Here is a 17,045-nt window from a genome sequence, read left to right as displayed (position 1 = left end):
ATGTAAAAGTATTATGCGAAAGGTGTAAAAGTGATATGCATGTATGAAATAATTTGCCCAAGTAGACAAGATTAGAACTACTAGGATGTTAAGGGACCTCAGCATGCTCTCTGATTATTAGCACGCTAGAGCTCTTCAATATTAGCACGCCGTTGTTTCTCGATTATTAGCACGCCGTTGTTGCTCTCGATTAGCACATTTGTGCTCTCGATATTTAGCACGCCGGTGCTCTCGATATTTAGCATGTCGGTGCTCTCGATATTTAGCACGTCTGCTCTCAGATAGCACTTGATTGCTTTCGCTCATTAGTGCATAATAATGCACCTCTGCTTAAGTCCTGTATATCCAAGTGTTCTATCTAGTCTATCGGGCCTCTCATAAGTAAAAAGTAAACAATTTTCGTTATAAGGTAAAAGATTATCCCGATTAAAAATGTTAGTTATGATGAAGCAGAACTCGTAAAAGTACAGATAAATGTTTTATAATACTTGAGAATAATAAATGTTATATGAGAAAATATATGAAAATTAAATTATGAGGCTTTACGATCTATACCCCTTTACTAATACAGTTATATGCAATGAAATTCATGAGATTTATATTGATTAAATTCAGAAGCGGAAAGTGAAAAGCTCAATGATTGAACATTTGATAATACAGTCAGAACTGAGAATGAGTTAATAGGTAAAGATGGGTTCTGAATAGAGACATCAAATTTTTCTGAAAACTAGTTGGGATATACAGTACCATTGTTAAATAAAAAAGTTATTTATAGGAAAATCGATTTGTTCAAATATGGAATTTACAGAACGATTAACTGAAAATTTCTTCCGAATTAATTTCTTGAGTGAACTGAATGATGTGAAATTATTGATGACTATACCAGTCAATGAATTGGTAAATGAATTGCAAAAATATTTGAATATAGCTATTATTAATAGGTATATTACAATAAAATTTTTTTGTTGGGGATTTTATGGGTGTCTTATATATACTGATATTTTCAGAAGTATATGCAACTGTTCATGTTTGGATGCTATAATCATTATATGGAAAAGGTTAGATAAATATGCTAACAGATAGAAATTGTCGCAAGTCTGATTGATTCACAAGTGGTATTACTCTATCTTTCTTGGTTATCCAAGTCAATATATGTGATAAAATACTTTATACTAAGATTCACATGATATTATCTTTTATTTTTGTTGGTGGAAACTCTGAATGGTGAATGTGCAATGTTATTCTTCTGGACTCTCTCTGATATGTTATCAATTTTTATATTATTCAATATAGACCATATCTGGGATATGGCATCAGTGTGATATGTGATCTGTGTAAGACCATGGCTGGGCTATGGCTTCAGTGTGTGATATATGACTATATGCAAGACCATAGTTTTACTATAGCATGGTGAAAACGAAGTACTCAATCCCGAAATTGTTCCCTAAATTGATTAAGAAAGGTAAGTGACAAATGGACTTAAGAGATTGAAATTGATTAATTGTTGATATTGAGTTGAACTAAGTGAATTCATTGTTTGAAATTATAGATGGCATAAAATATTGATAGACTATATAAGTGTATTAATTTTGCTTGAAGTGAATTATGTGAAAACGATGATGTTATGTTAATGATGAATGTCAAGTCATATGTGTGTAATTATGAGAGTTAAGTTAGAGGCTCTACGACCTCACCCCATTACCAGAGTTGTAATTATGACAAAATTTCATTAGAATTATGTTAATAAAGTCACATGTGTAGAATTGGAAAGTATAGTGGTGAAGTGATTAGTAAAGCATACAGAGACGAGAATAGTTTGAAAAGTAAATACAGTTCTGGAAAAAGGTATTAGAATGTTTTAAAGATAATTCGAGGTATGTAATGTCATGGTTAGAGAAGAAACTAATTTCGGTAAATTGACTTATTCAGATATGATGTCTAAAGAGTGTACTTACCGGAAAATTCTTTTGAATTGATTTTTGTTAATGAATGAAATATTATCGGATTAAGGATGACAGAATTAGTCAGATGAATATGTGGCTGTTCATTTTCTGATGAAATTTTTATTGTATAAGAATGCTAGTTAACTAAAATGTTTGATAAGAGCAACGTTGGTCTGATTAAATTATGATTGGGACTTCTTCATTTTTCTTTGCTAAACTATTTTGTTATGTTTGAGATAAAAGTAAATGGTGAAATTCATGTGAAGCTATTATTCTGTTTTTACGGGTTGTTACTCTGCATTATATACATATTGGAAAATCTTGATTATTTTGTGAATGTTGATCACATGATTGGCTTTATTTGATGATGATTTTATTCCAACCCAGTTAAATGCCAAAGTGGGGTTTTCTTTGTGAAACTGAGAAGCTCAGAAATGTGATAATGGGTGGTAATCTCAATAAGTTTGGAGCGAATTTATTTCTGATGTTGAATTTCAGGTCGAACATGATTTTTGTTATTATTGTTATCTCGAGATAGAATGTATGTATAGATGAATCTGAAGTTTATATAGAAGTTTTTGCACAAGGCTCAGTAGTAGTTAGTCTGCTCATCCAAGAGAGATAAGATGTGCAGTTATGTGAGTTAGTTGTGCTAGTGATTGTATGTGTTTAATGATATTTTGGGTTCATATTCAGACATTGATTTGTAAACAGGTAAAAGACAAGAAACCAAGTGTATTTAGTACTAATTCAGTCAGTGATGAGACGAGTAAGTTATGAGATAGAATTGCCATAGATTCGTATCGGGATTGTCATTCTCTCTAAAAAAAAAGATGTTATTTGATTGTGGTTGATCATTCGAGAAAGAAAGATTCGTATGATCATTTCAGTATGTACAAAATTTTTATTGAACAAATCAATTGAGTATAAGTAATTATGAGAGAATAAGTGAGATCTTGATGATATGCTCAAATCGTATGCTACTGATCTAAAGGTTATTGGAAAGAGATGTTTGAGATTAATTCGGTTGTGATTCTGAGAAATTCTGTGGAAGTTTTTCATGAGAGTTGAAAGCAACTTTTTCTGGTAAGATTTTCGGGGACGAAAATCCCTAAAGGGGGAAGAGTTGAAACAGTCAAATTATTCAAGGTGTCGGAAACAAAGTGATTCGAGATCACTAAATTGATTTAGTAATTTTAGAAATTTTAACAAATAATAATTATAGGCCAAGCGCGAACTTAAAAGAATTATTTTTTAATTAGTGAATTTTGCGACTTTAAAAGAATTAATCAAGAAATTAGGGTGAAAACGAGGTATCGAGACCTCGGATTCATAAACCGAGCCATAAATACTTTTATAAATATTTATGGAGTGTTATTAAGTTAGTATTAAAGTTTCGTTAGAAAATTTTAACGTTTGGTTAGTCAATTAATTAAAAAGGACTAAATTGAAAATAGTGCCAAATTTATTAAATTGTGATTAAATAGTTTAAGTGATTAAAAAGGAGGGATTTAAAAGGAAATTGAACCCAAATTGTATAGGCTGGACGGTTGGGCAAGAAAATCAACAAAAAAGACAAGGAGAAACAAGGGCAAAATGGGAAATTTTGTAAATTAAACATATAAAACAAGACAAATTTGAAAAATCTAGAGATATCATCATTTTTCTTCAGCAAAAACGCCATGGGATGTCTGAAAGCTGCTGGTTTTTCATATTTTGACATATGTGAGTTCAATTCTTGCCCTTTTCTTTGATATTTTTATGTTTTTGTGACTTTTACAATTAGGTCCAAGTGTTTAATTCATTAGTTTTTGATTTTATGAACAAAATTAAAAGCTATCATTGATAAGTGTTGGCTGTTTATGATGATATAAAATGAATTTGAAGCTTTGATTTTGTTGTTTGATGATTTTATCAAGTAATTTCAATAGAAATTGATTCTAGGACCTAAATTGTGAAAAAGTTGTGAATTAAGGTTTAGTGTTAAAATTCTGATTTTCAAAGGTTGTGTAATAGTTTAGAATGATGGAATAAAATGTTAATTGAGAAAAATTAGCTTAATAGATGGGCTAATTGAGCAAGGACTGAATTGTATGAGCTGTGAATTTTAGAGGAAAAATGGTAATAAACATCTTGAACTAAAATAGTTTTGGACAGCAGCAGTAGGTTGACTTTGAAAAATCACCATAAATTGTATAAATTTAATTATAGGATGAATAAAATATGAAATTAAAGCTTATTGAGTCTAGTTTCTTATAGAAAAAACGGTGTAAGCAATTGAATTGTAAATTATGAGATATAATGAATTTTGTGAGACAAGGTTAGAACGAATTCAGGTTCCCCTGTTTTGACTTTGGAAAATCACCAAAAATTGGATAAAATTAATTAGAGGCTCAAATTTATATGCTTAGAATCCTTAATGAGTCTATTTTCAATAGAAATCAATGGGAACATTATCCGAGTTCTGTACTGTGATATAATTAATTTTTAGTGAAGAGAGGTCAGAACCATAGGATAGTGAAACAGGGGAAAATTAAATGAATAAACTGTACTAATTGGCTAAACTAAAAATTCTGAAAATTTTATGGTGGAATGATATGTGAGTCTAGTTTCAGGAAATATTTACGGATCTTAATTTCGAGCTCTGTAGCTCAAATTATAAATGATTGAGTGACTATGACTCGTGTGAATAGCTTGATGTGAGCATTAATAAGTAAATTGTGAAATTGTACTTACAAGAATGTTATATACATTAAGGATGTGGAATGGAGAGGAGGAGGAGGAAAACAAATGATATATGTTTATAAGAAAACAGTATGAGAATGATACATATCATGACATGTATATATATGACTAGTTTCAATATGATGCTTGTTGGGTATGAAGTTGGATTGAAATGTCTAAGGCAAGTATTTTATTCCGCGCATCTGAAATGTGGTATTTTATAAAGATATGATCTAGCTTTAAATATATATGCTTGATGATTAAGCTGAAAATATTTGGTAAGATGATAATCATGGTATAAAAGTATAAGTGGTACCATAATAGACAAGGTAAAATGAGTATGAGAGACATATGTATGATGACATACAAATGCTATGTTTGTAGTTTAATTGAGAATGTTTAATCATTAAATGAATACCATATTATATGCTTTTGATTTTGTATAAGTGTGTAAGAGATTAAGGTCGACCAAGGCTTGGAAAATAGCTTAGATATTGACCACACAGCAGAGACACATTGTGTGTCTCAATCAGATATGGAACACGACTTTAGGACACAGGCGTGCGATGTGGCCGTGTGCCCTAAATTGATGATGATGTCATAAATGTAAAGCTCCACGGACAAGGGACACGGCGTGTCCCAAGCCACATAGGCGTGTGGAATCCACACGGCCTAATCACACAGGGCGCAGGGTACTGCTCACAAGTAAACTTTTAAAAAAAATTAATTGCGAAAAATTTTACGAGAAATCAGTTGAGCTCGACTTGATTTTAATGTTCATGTTGGGCTTCAAGGGCCTAAATAAAGGTCGTATATATATATATGATCTCGTAAAGTGAATAGTAATGTTTCGATTAATCTGTAAATGTTCTGTATGTATTGGTAACACTCTGTAACCCTGTTTCGGCGATGGATACGGGTTAGGGGTATTACAACAGTACTGGCATCTCGGTTTAGGAGTGCCAACATTGCCAACACTGGTCACTGATGGAGTAGAAGGCCTTGGATTAGTGCGTTGAGAACCTCGCTCTTTGCCCGAATACCCAATGGCTAAAGTAGAACGATTCTGATACTTCTTCAATTTCTTTGAAGCAGAAAACTGGGATTTTCCCATCGGTCTTTTACTAAAAATTCGAGCTTCCCTCTCAGCTTGTTTCTTTTCTTTGCTCAATTCTTCTGCTTTATAAGCTCTCTCTGCCAATGTAGCAAACTCTCGAATTTCAAGAATTCCAATCAGTAGTTTAATGTCTTCATTTAACCCTTCTTCGAATCGTTTGCACATTTCAGCTTCTGACTGTACCCATTCTCGAGCATATTTAGTCAATTGAACAAATTCTCTTTCATATTCAGATACTGATCTGTTACCCTATTTCAACTCAAGAAATTCTTTTCTTTTCTGATCGAGAAACCTCTGGCTGATATATTTTTTTCTGAACTCGGTCTGAAAGAATTCCCATGTAATTTCTTCTTTCGGAACAACTGAAGCTTTAGTATTCCACCAATGGTAAGCTGTGTCTTTTAGCAGTGAGACGACACATTTTCATACATTTTTCTGGTGTACAAGATAATTCCTCCAAAACCCGAGTAGTGTTTTCTAACCAGAATTCAGCCCGTTCGGCATCATCATCAACTGCTGCTTGAAATTCTTCGGCCCCATATTTTCGAATTTTATCTACTGGAGCTTTCCTTTTCGATGATTCGGGACTGTACCTTGTGGGATCTCGGGAACCGGTGGAGGAGCAGGAGGGGGAGCTTGAACTTGCTGCACTACAGGGTTAGTTCTTAAGTATTGATTAAACCATTCATTCATCATTTGAAAGAAGGCTGTTTTTGCCTCCTCTCCTCAACCCTCTGTCTCGGGCCTTCTACTGCTAGTTTTTTCTCTTTGTACTGAAGCCGGAGTATGACTCCCAGCTTCCTCAGATTGAGCTCAGTCGGATGACATTACTATAAGAAAAACACATTTTAAATGGTCAGGAGATATCACACTATCAATAATAATTTAAATGGCATGTATAGCTAATCCTGTAGTTGCTACATCGATCCTAGAATCGTCTAAACTGTAGCTCTGATACCAATAAATGTAATACCCCTACCCGTATTCATTGCCGGAATAAGGTACGAGGCATTACCGGAGTTTACGAATTAAATTTTTTTTTATATTCAATATAGCCCCTTTATAAATATCTAACCTTCCCTACAATATTAAATCGAGACCAATCCACATCAACCAAATCAATTCAACATATTTTCAAGATAAATTCATGCATATTTTTAAGATAACGTCATCACATATCTAAAACCAGGTTTGTTAACCATACTAATGGCTAACTTTACATTCATTTCACGTTAACATTTACTTTGTTAGCTTATACATGCCATTGATTTCCAAAATAAAGTTTCTTTATATACCGAAATCCTGAGGTTGACAGTGTGATGTGTCTCCGACCAAATCCGACCTCCGAGCTCTTAACACTACAAAACAGGGAAAAAGTAAACGGGGTAAGCACTTTGTGCTTAGTAAGCTCATGTAACAAAAATTATACTTACCTAATATTTTCAATACAATATAATAAACATTCATATATCCATTCAATACATTATTACCCTAACATGCACAAACTCAACATTCAAGTTAGTACAATAATTTCCATGTATCAATAATATATATACCATGATTGATGAGCTCGTCAATATCATGATTTCCATTTCCTTGTTATTTTTCCATATTTATCCCGTTGAATTTATCGGAATTTCGATGGATTTTCAGAGGTACACATTTATTGTACAATTCCAGTCCGTCAATTCATATTCATGTGCACATATCCATTTCGAGAGCACACTCATGAACCTCAACCTTGCGGTGGGATTACCGGTCAAAGCTAAATCCCATGCAATATAAACTCATAGAGTATTGTCGGGATTGCCACCCAGGCTAAATCCTCGCAACGACAATTACTCTAATGAGCTTGGATCCAATTACCAGTCCAAAGCTAAATTCAGACCTAATTGGATTACCCGTCCGGCTAAATCCATTTTACACATATTCTTTGGAGGGCTATATCAGATAGGATTACCCGTCCGGCTAGATCCTTTACCGTCAATTCCTTTTCAAAGATCCATCGAATTTTCCTTTCATTCAAACGGGATTTCTTCCCATTCTATGAAATATATCAATGTTTCATAAATTTCCATATAATGAACATTCAAATCATATTCATATAAAAAACATGCATTTCAAGCATTTAAGAATATAATTCAAGTTACACGAACTTACCTTAATACTTGTTTGTAAACAATAAAAATCTACTAATCTTGAACTTTTTCCTTTCCTCAATCTAGCTTCGTATTTGAATCTTCTGGATCTTAATAAATAAATTTAATTATCAATTTAATACATTTCATGTTCATATGCAACATTCTCTATAATTCAACTATTATTTATAGTTCATTCAAAACTATCTACTTGAGTCATAGTCACTAAATTATTTATAACTTGAGCTACGGAAATCCAAACTAATATCCGTTAATTTTCCCTGAAACTAGACTCATATATCTTTTTACCATAAAATTTTCAGAATTTTTTGTTTAGCCAATAAGTACAGTTTATTCTTTAAATTCACCCCTGTTCTACTGTCGACAGTTCTGACCCTTCTTTACTAAAAATTAATTATCTCTTCATACAGAATTCAAATAATGTTCTTGTTTGTTTCTATTAAAAATAGACTCATTAATAATTCTATACATATAAATTTAAGCCTATAATTGTTTTTCTTAAATTTTTTATGATTTTTCAAAGTCAGAACAGGGGAACCCGAATTCATTCTGACCTTGTCTCACAAAATTCATTATATCTCAAAATTTACAAATCCATTGCTTACACTATTTCTTCTATGAGAAACTAGACTCAATAAGTTTTAATTATATATTTTTTTCATCTTATAATTCGATTTCTACAATTTATGGTGATTTTTCAAAGTTAGTATACTGCTGCTGTCCAAACTGTTTTTGTGCAAGCTGTTTATTACTATTTTTCCCCTAAGCTTTTAATAAATGATAATTTCGTCCCTACTCAATTAGCCTCTCAATTGAGATGATTTTTCTCAATTAACATTTTATTCTATCACCTTAAACTAGTTTACAACCTTTAGGAATCAGAATTTCCGCAATAGACTTTAATTCCAAGCATTTTCACAATTAAGTCCTAAAAATCAATTTCTATTGAAATTACCTAATAAAATCATCTCATAAACAAATTTAAGCTTTAATTTAATTCTATTTCATCATAAAATTACAGCACTCAACCATGGTGACTTTCAATTTCATCCATGAAATCAAAAACTAATGAATTTAATAGTAGGACCTAGTTGTAAAAGTCTTAGAAACACAAAAATTACAAGAAAAAGGCAAGGATTAACTCACTTGGTGCAAAAATTATGAAATACCAGCTTATATAACCCTCCTATGGCGTTTTTAGCTGCTGGAATTGAAGAGAAATGAAGAGAAATCTAGATATTTCCTATTTAGTCCTAGCTTTATTTAGTTAATTTTGCAACATTCCAATTTTACCCTTAGTTTATTAATTTTTCTGCTGATTTCATACCCTTGCCGTCCAGCCCAAATAACTTTTGGGTTTAATTTCGTTTTAAATCCTTTCTCATTAGACTCTTAAGCTATTTAATGATTCTAGTAACTTTTACACCTATTACAATTTAGTCCTTTTTATTTAATTGACTACCCAAACATTAAAATTTCCTAACGAAATTTTAATACCACATTAATAACATTTCATAAATATTTATAAAATTATTTCCGACTTGGTTTTACGAGATAGAGGTCCCGATACCTTGTTTTTACTCAATTTCTTCAATAATTTCTTTTTTCTAACTAACCACTAAATCGGTAAAATTTTTCTATCAATATTTTCATACGATTTTCCTATCATATCAATTTTCATGCAAAAATATTGAAATAAATTTCTCTTTAAATCGAATCTATGGTTACGAAACCATTGTTCCGATAACCTTGAATTTAGGCCATTACAACTACAAATTGTTTTATTAGTGCATTCGATCTTGTTTACATGGCAATTGCATTCGCATATCATGGTTTCAAAGTAAAAAATATATCTCTTGCACTTGATATTATTATTCAAAAGTTTTCAAAAATAAGGCAATATTTCATGTTTGGAAATTCGAGAAATCGTGCCCTAACAAGCTGGGTTTCGATTTACCGTTTGACCAAATAACCGAATATCTTTTTGAAATTTCAATGCATGAGTTTTGGAAATCATGAGATGATCTTGGTTTCGAGGTTTGCATTGTCGTATCCTAACGTACTGGATGTAATATTTTATTTCTTCGGAACAAGAGAATCTTAGCATCCAATTCGAGTATATTCAAACACTTTAAAATGGGATTGTATTTTTAAAATCATTTCAAATTTTCGACATTAGGATATTAATTAATCAATTAGATACCAATTTTGAGCGTTGCGAGGGTGCTAATTCTTCCTCGTACGTAACCGACTCCTGAACCCGTTTTCTTGACTTTCGTAGGCCAAAATTAATATTTTAAATCAAAACATTTTATTAGGTGATCCGATGACTCCATATTTTGTTTTAAAGTCGATTCCCGTTTTTTAAACTTAAAATGGTTTATCGCATCATTTTTCTACTTGAATTTGTTTATATCGTTTTTAATTCATCAACATTTAACATGTATAATATTTAACAAAAGTTTTGAAAAATATTTAATATATATAAATATTTACAAATATCAAACGAATGATATTAAATAAATTACATATATAAAATATTCATGCACAAACCAATGCACAATATTCCGATAAATGTTTTTATTATTTAATGTAAAATTACATTAATAGTTATCCAACTATGATTTTTTTTCCTTTTTGGTTACACAATTTTGAAAAGCTACAAAACAATCGCTCAACTATTTAATTTTGTCTTTTTTTTAGTTACCAACTGGCTAACGTTGAGATGGAAACACCAAAAAATCCAAGATTTCCGCCCAAAAATCTAAGATAGTTGAGGGATGAAAAAATAAATTTACTAATAGTTAAGTGATCATCTTGTAACTTTTTATAATTAGTGACCTAAAAATAAATTTATTAATATTTGGGTGACTATTTTGTAACTTTTCATAATTAGGTGATAAAAAAAATAAAGTGGTGTAACACCCCCTACCCATATTCGTTACCAGAATAGGGTACGAGGCATTACAGGAGTTTACGAATTAATTTTTTTTTACTCAATATAACCCCTTTATAGATATCTAACATTTCCTGCAATTTTAAATCGAGACCAATCCATATCAACCAATCCAATTCAACATATTTTCAAGATAGATTCATGCATATTTATAAGATAACCTCATCACATATCAAAACCAAGATTTGTTAGTCATACCAATAGGTGACCTTACATTCATTTTATATTAACATTACTTTATTAGCTTATACATGCCATTTATTTCCAAAATAAAGTTTCTTTATATACCGAAATCTTGATGTTGATAGTGTGATGTGTCTCCGACCAAATCCGACCTCCGAGAGCTTAACACTACAAAATAGGGAAAAGGAAACAAGGTAAGCACTTTGTGCTTAGTAAGCCCATGTAACAAGAATTATACTTACCTAATATTTTCAATACAATGTAATAAACATTCATATATACATTCAATGCATTATTACCCTAACATGCACAAACTCAACATTCAAGTTAGTCCAATAATTTCCATGTGTCAATAATATATATTCCATGATTGATGAATGATTTCCATTCCCTTATTATTTTTCCATATTTACCCCGTTGAATTTCTCAAAATTTTCGATAAATTTTTAGAGGTACACTTTTAGTGTACAATTTCTAAGTCCGTCAATTCATATTCATATGCGCACATTTCTATTTCAAAGAGCACACTCCCGCGAACCTCATCCTTACAGCAGGATTACTAGTCCAGGCTAAATCCTCTGCAACGATAATTACTCTAATGAGCTTGGATCTGAATTACCAGTCTAGGCTAAATTCAGACCCTAATTCGGATCACCCGTTCGGGTTAGATCCTTTTTACCGTCAATTCCTTTCCAGAGATCCATCGAAATCCATTCCATCCAACAGTGATTTATTTTCTTTTTTATCAAATATTATCAATATTTCATCAATTATCATACAATGAATAAATCATATTTACATCAATAACATACATTTCAAGCATTTAAGAATATAATTCAAGTTACATGAACTTACTTCGATTCTTGTTCGTATACAAAAATCTACTAATTCCTAACTTTTTCCTTTCTTCGCTTTAGCTTCATATTTGAATCTTTTGGATATAAATAAATAAATTTAATTATCAATTTAATACATTTCATGTTCATATGCAACATTCTCTATAATTCCATTATTATTTATAGTTCATTCAAAGCTGTCTACTTGAGTCATAGTCACTAAATTATTTTTATCTTGAGCTACAGAACTCAAAATTAGTATCCGTTAATTTTTCGTGAAACTAGACTCACATATCTTCTTACCATAAAATTTTAAGAATTTTTTATTTAGCCAATAAGTACAGTTTATTCTTTAAAATCACCCCTATTCTGCTGTCTGACAGTTCTGACCCTTATTCACTAAAAATTAATTATCTCTTCATACAGAATTCTGATGATGTTCTCGTTTATTTCTATTAAAAATAGACTCATTCAGGATTCTAAACATAAAAATTTAAGCCCATAATTATTTTTATTCAATTTTTTATGATTTTTCAAAGTCAGAATAGGGGAACCCAAATTCATTCTAACCTTGTCTCACAAAATTCATTATATATCATGATTTACAAATCCATTGCTTACCCCGTTTCTTTTATGAGAAACTAGACTCAATAAGATTTAATTTCATATTTTTTAAGCTTCTAATTCAATTTCTAAAATTTATGGTGATTTTTCAAAGTTAGTTTACTGCTGCTGTTCAAAACTGTTTTAGTGCAAGCTGTTTATTACCATTCCCCCCCTTAGCTTTTAATAAATAATAATTTTGTCCCTACTCAATTAGCCTCTCAATTGAGCTGATTTTTCTCAATTAATATTTTATTCTATATGTAACAGCCTAATTTTCAGTGGTGTCTGAATTAGAGGTTTGAGATTATTAAATCTGACGAGTGAGTTGAAAATTTAATAAATTAATACCTATGAGTCAAATGTGAATATAGAAGTATTTTTGAATTAGCGAATTTGGTGATTTAAAAGAATTAATTAGATAAATTGGGTCGAGAATGAGGTATCGAGACCTCGGCTTCATAAACCGAGCCATAAATATTTTTAGAAATATTTATGGAGTATTAGTAAGGTATTATTAAAATTTCGTCAGAAAATTTTGACGTTTGGGTGGTTAATTAAATAAAAAGGACTAAATTGAAAAAGGTGTAAAAGTTACTAAAAGGATTAAATAGCTCAATTGTCAAATGAGGAAGGACCTAAAGTGCAAATAAGCCCAAAGGAGATATTTTGGGCGGCAATAGCTGAGAAAAAATCTGGAAAAAGGTGAAAGAAGGGCAAAATTGGAAAATTACCAAAATTAGCTAAATAAAAATGGGATCAAATTGGAATATCTACAATTCTCTTCATTTTTTCTTCATTATCATCAGGAAAAACACCATAGGAAGGGTTCTATAAGCTATTATTCCATAATTTTTACACCAAGTGAGTTAATCCTTGCCTTTTTCTTATAATTTTTGTGTTTTTAAGACTTTTACAATTAGGTCCTACTATTAAATTCATTAGTTTTTGATTTCATGGATGAAATTGAAAGTCATCACGGTTGAGTGCTGTAAGTTTATGATGAAATAGCATGAAATTGAAGCTTTAATTTGTTTATGAGATGATTTTTTTAGGTAATTTCAATAAATTGATTTTTAGGACCTAATTGTGAAAATGTTTGAAATTAAAGTCTAGTGCTGAAATTTTGATTCCCAAAGGTTATAAAGTAATTTAAAGTGATAGAATAAAGTGTTGATTGAGAAAAATCAGCTCAATTGAAAGTGTAACACCCCTTACCCGTGTTTGACGTCGGAACAGGGTACGAGGCATTACCGGACTTAATCACTAATCATCGTATAAAAACCGATTCATAATTTCACTCTAATTTAAAAATTTTTTAAACTCATTCATGTTGCCCCTTAAAAAAGAGCTTACAAGGCCCATATCATGCTTTAATTCAACCACACACGTAGGCAAGTATGCACATTCATAAATTGCATCATTTAATTAATAACATAATCAAGACTATCTACATTAAATGACTTTATATAATAGAGACCTTCAAATAACATAGGTCAGTATTTTAAGCCAATTCCTAGCAACTTAATAACAATTAAACGAGTCTCCATACACGCCAAAGACTTAAAATACTTTAAAACCTTTATATATCGATCAATAGTTTGATAATGTGATTTAACCTCCGGCGACCTCCAACTCGAGCTAACATCTTCGACATATTGAGCTTGGAAAGCTTGAAAACCCTAGCCATGGCTTCCCCCATGTAACACCCTTCGCCCGCATCCGACGCCGGGACGGGGTTCGAGGTGCTACCTGACTTTTACTAACACTTCCATACTAAACAGGGCCATGAAATCTCAAATAATTAAAAACTTTTATTTTCACATACAATCTGTCCCATATACGGGCTTACGAGGCCCAAAACATACATCCGGAGTGGTTCGGGACCCAACCAAGAACTCATGAAAAACTTAAAAAATCTCTTGCATCAAGGCTTCATATGCCCGTGTGGGTATAGAGCACACGCCCGTGTGCTAGGGACACGCCCGTGTCCCAAACCCGTGTCCAAAAACCTGGACAAACACAAGGCTATTTTCCAAGCCATTTTGTCACACTCACAATAGATACACGCATACTTATACAATAACATACAACATGGCAAAATTAGGTACTTAAACATTCCTAACATGTCATGATTATGGCAATTTCACATGCAATAGATATCATAGATTTTACTCACATCTTTACCACATTCATACTATAATCATTATAAACTCATCACATAATACCATAACACATGCATGCATAATTAAAATAGACTTACAACCCCGTAATCAAAATAGGCCAACACATATGGTTAAAGCCATATCACATACTCTAATATTTAAACTCCTATACATGCCATAGGTTCAAAGTACTTGAAATCACTACACCAATAGCGTTAGCTTGACAATGTGATAATATCTCTGACGGTGTAACAGCCCGAATTTGGGCCTAGTCGGAACAGTGGTTTCGGGACCACTATTTCGAGGCAAGATAAAATTATTTTAGTATTATTTTATGTGTTATAATATAATTTTATAAGTGCATGTAAATTTTGGTAAGTTAATTTTAGCAATTTCTAGTCTAATTTCGAAAAAGGACTAAATCGCGTAAAAGGTAAAAGTTGTGTTTTAATACCTAAAGGTGTTAAATTGCCTTGTATCTTAAATTGGGGTATTTAAAGTGAAATTAGGCCATTGAAAGTGTGATGGCGGCCATGGGAGACAAAATTGTTGAAAAGTCAAAATTAGGTGAAATTTGGTCACCAATTTTGACTAGTTTTATTATTAACAAATCAAAAGAAAAAGCTATCATTTTTCTCTTCTCCTTCACCGAAATATGCAGCAAAGAAAGGGATTTGAAGCTGGAAAATTTCAGCAACATATTTCCCTTGCTTGTAAGTGATTTTAATGTCTTTGCTTGATGATTTTTACATTTTTGGAACCCCTAAAGCATGAGCTTTCATATGAGGGGTCTATTTTGCAAAATGATGAAGAGTCTAGGGTTTTTCCATGAGAGTAAATGTGTTGTTTTCTGTGTTTTTATGGAAGATTATGAGTCCTAGTTGTCTAATAAACAACTTTTGTGAAAGAAATTGAATGAAAACATCTTAAAAAGGGCTAGATTGCTAAGTTGTAAAATGAGTTGTAAATGTATGAAATAGTTGAAATTATGAGTTGCTATAGTTATGAAAATGGTTCATCTAGACTCAAGGAGTAAAGAAATCTGATAAAAATTATTTTACGAGCCTAGGGGTAATTTGGTAATTTTGGCAAAATATAGGGGCAAAATTGTAAAAATTTCCCAAGTGTGTCAATGGACTAATTTGATCAGTACATTGTTTTAATAAGTTGAATGTGATATTTTAGATGATGAAAATCGAGATTTGGACCTAGAACAGAAAGAAATCGATTAAGGGATAATTACGTCTTTTTTTTTCACCTTTGTGGTATCGAGGTAAGTTCATGTGTAAATAATGTAGCATAATTGTTATTTTTAAGTTATTGATGTTAAATATATGATATGCTGGTTTCTATCATGAAATATATGCTTTGTGGTTATTTTGAATAAAATGCAAGTTATGTGTATTATCCGTTAAATATAAAGTGCTACCGAGTATTGGTTTCGGTATTTTACTAAGATGGCAAGGAGATGTATTCGAGGAAAATCCCGTTTGAACCTTAGGAATAGATTAGGATACAAGTGACATGTCACTAGGATGGTTGAGCATCCGAACTCGTTGAGTTGAGTCCGAGTTCACTTATGGATGCGAATGTTCGAACTCGTTGAGCTGAGTCCGAGTTCGTGAGATGTAACTAGGCATCCGAGCTCGTTGAGTTGAGTCCGAGTTCACTTATGGATGAGAAGGCCCGAGCTCGTTGAGTTGAGTCCGAGTTCACTTATGGGCGGGTTACATGGTAGCTTGGCTACATATGTGGCACTTATGTGCAAACTTTCCATGTATCCGAATTATATTTCGATGTGTTCAACGGGTAAAATTCTACTCAAATGGAGGAATACTCGAGATGAAAGGGACGTATTGGTAAATGTTGTGAAATGGATACTTTGAACAGGTATGTACTTAACCCTCGAGTTGAAAACTCGACATAACAACAATATGGTAAGATGGTAAATGAAAATGTGATATGAATGTCTCGGTGATGATTATACAAACGATGTTGTATTAATTTTGTGAACAATGATCATGAATAAGTAATTTAGCCTTGACAGATTTGAGTTACTGCAGTAGTGTAACTTTGAAAATACACTAAAAATAGTGGAAAATGAGTTAGAGACAGAATAAAATATGGGATTAAATCTTAATGAGTCTATTTTCACATGAAAGAAACAGGGGAAGAAAAAGAATTCCATATTGTGTGATATTTGAATTCTTGTGAAACAGGGTCTGAATGAATTCGAGATCCCCTGTTCTAACTTTAGAAATTCACCAAAAATTGTACAAAAATTATTAAGAGTCATACCTTAAATTCATGGATTCCTTATTGAGTCTATTTTTAGGGTAAATAAACGCCATGGTTGTTG

General features: G+C 31.8%; 1 long non-coding RNA gene across 1 annotated transcript; it reads left to right on the top strand.

Moving 5' to 3' along the window:
* Positions 1-15,311: 15,311 nt before the first annotated feature.
* On the top strand, positions 15,312-16,046 carry LOC128292824 (uncharacterized). Its single transcript, XR_008282760.1, has 2 exons — positions 15,312-15,399; positions 15,872-16,046. It is a non-coding gene; the product is annotated as an uncharacterized LOC128292824 (long non-coding RNA).
* Positions 16,047-17,045: the final 999 nt, after the last annotated feature.

Source organism: Gossypium arboreum, chromosome 5, assembly GCF_025698485.1.
Source record: "Gossypium arboreum isolate Shixiya-1 chromosome 5, ASM2569848v2, whole genome shotgun sequence".
In the NCBI taxonomy this organism is placed as follows: Eukaryota; Viridiplantae; Streptophyta; class Magnoliopsida; order Malvales; family Malvaceae; genus Gossypium; species Gossypium arboreum.
The sequence above is the reverse complement of the archived record's forward strand: the minus strand, read 5'-3'. Positions and strand labels throughout refer to the sequence as shown.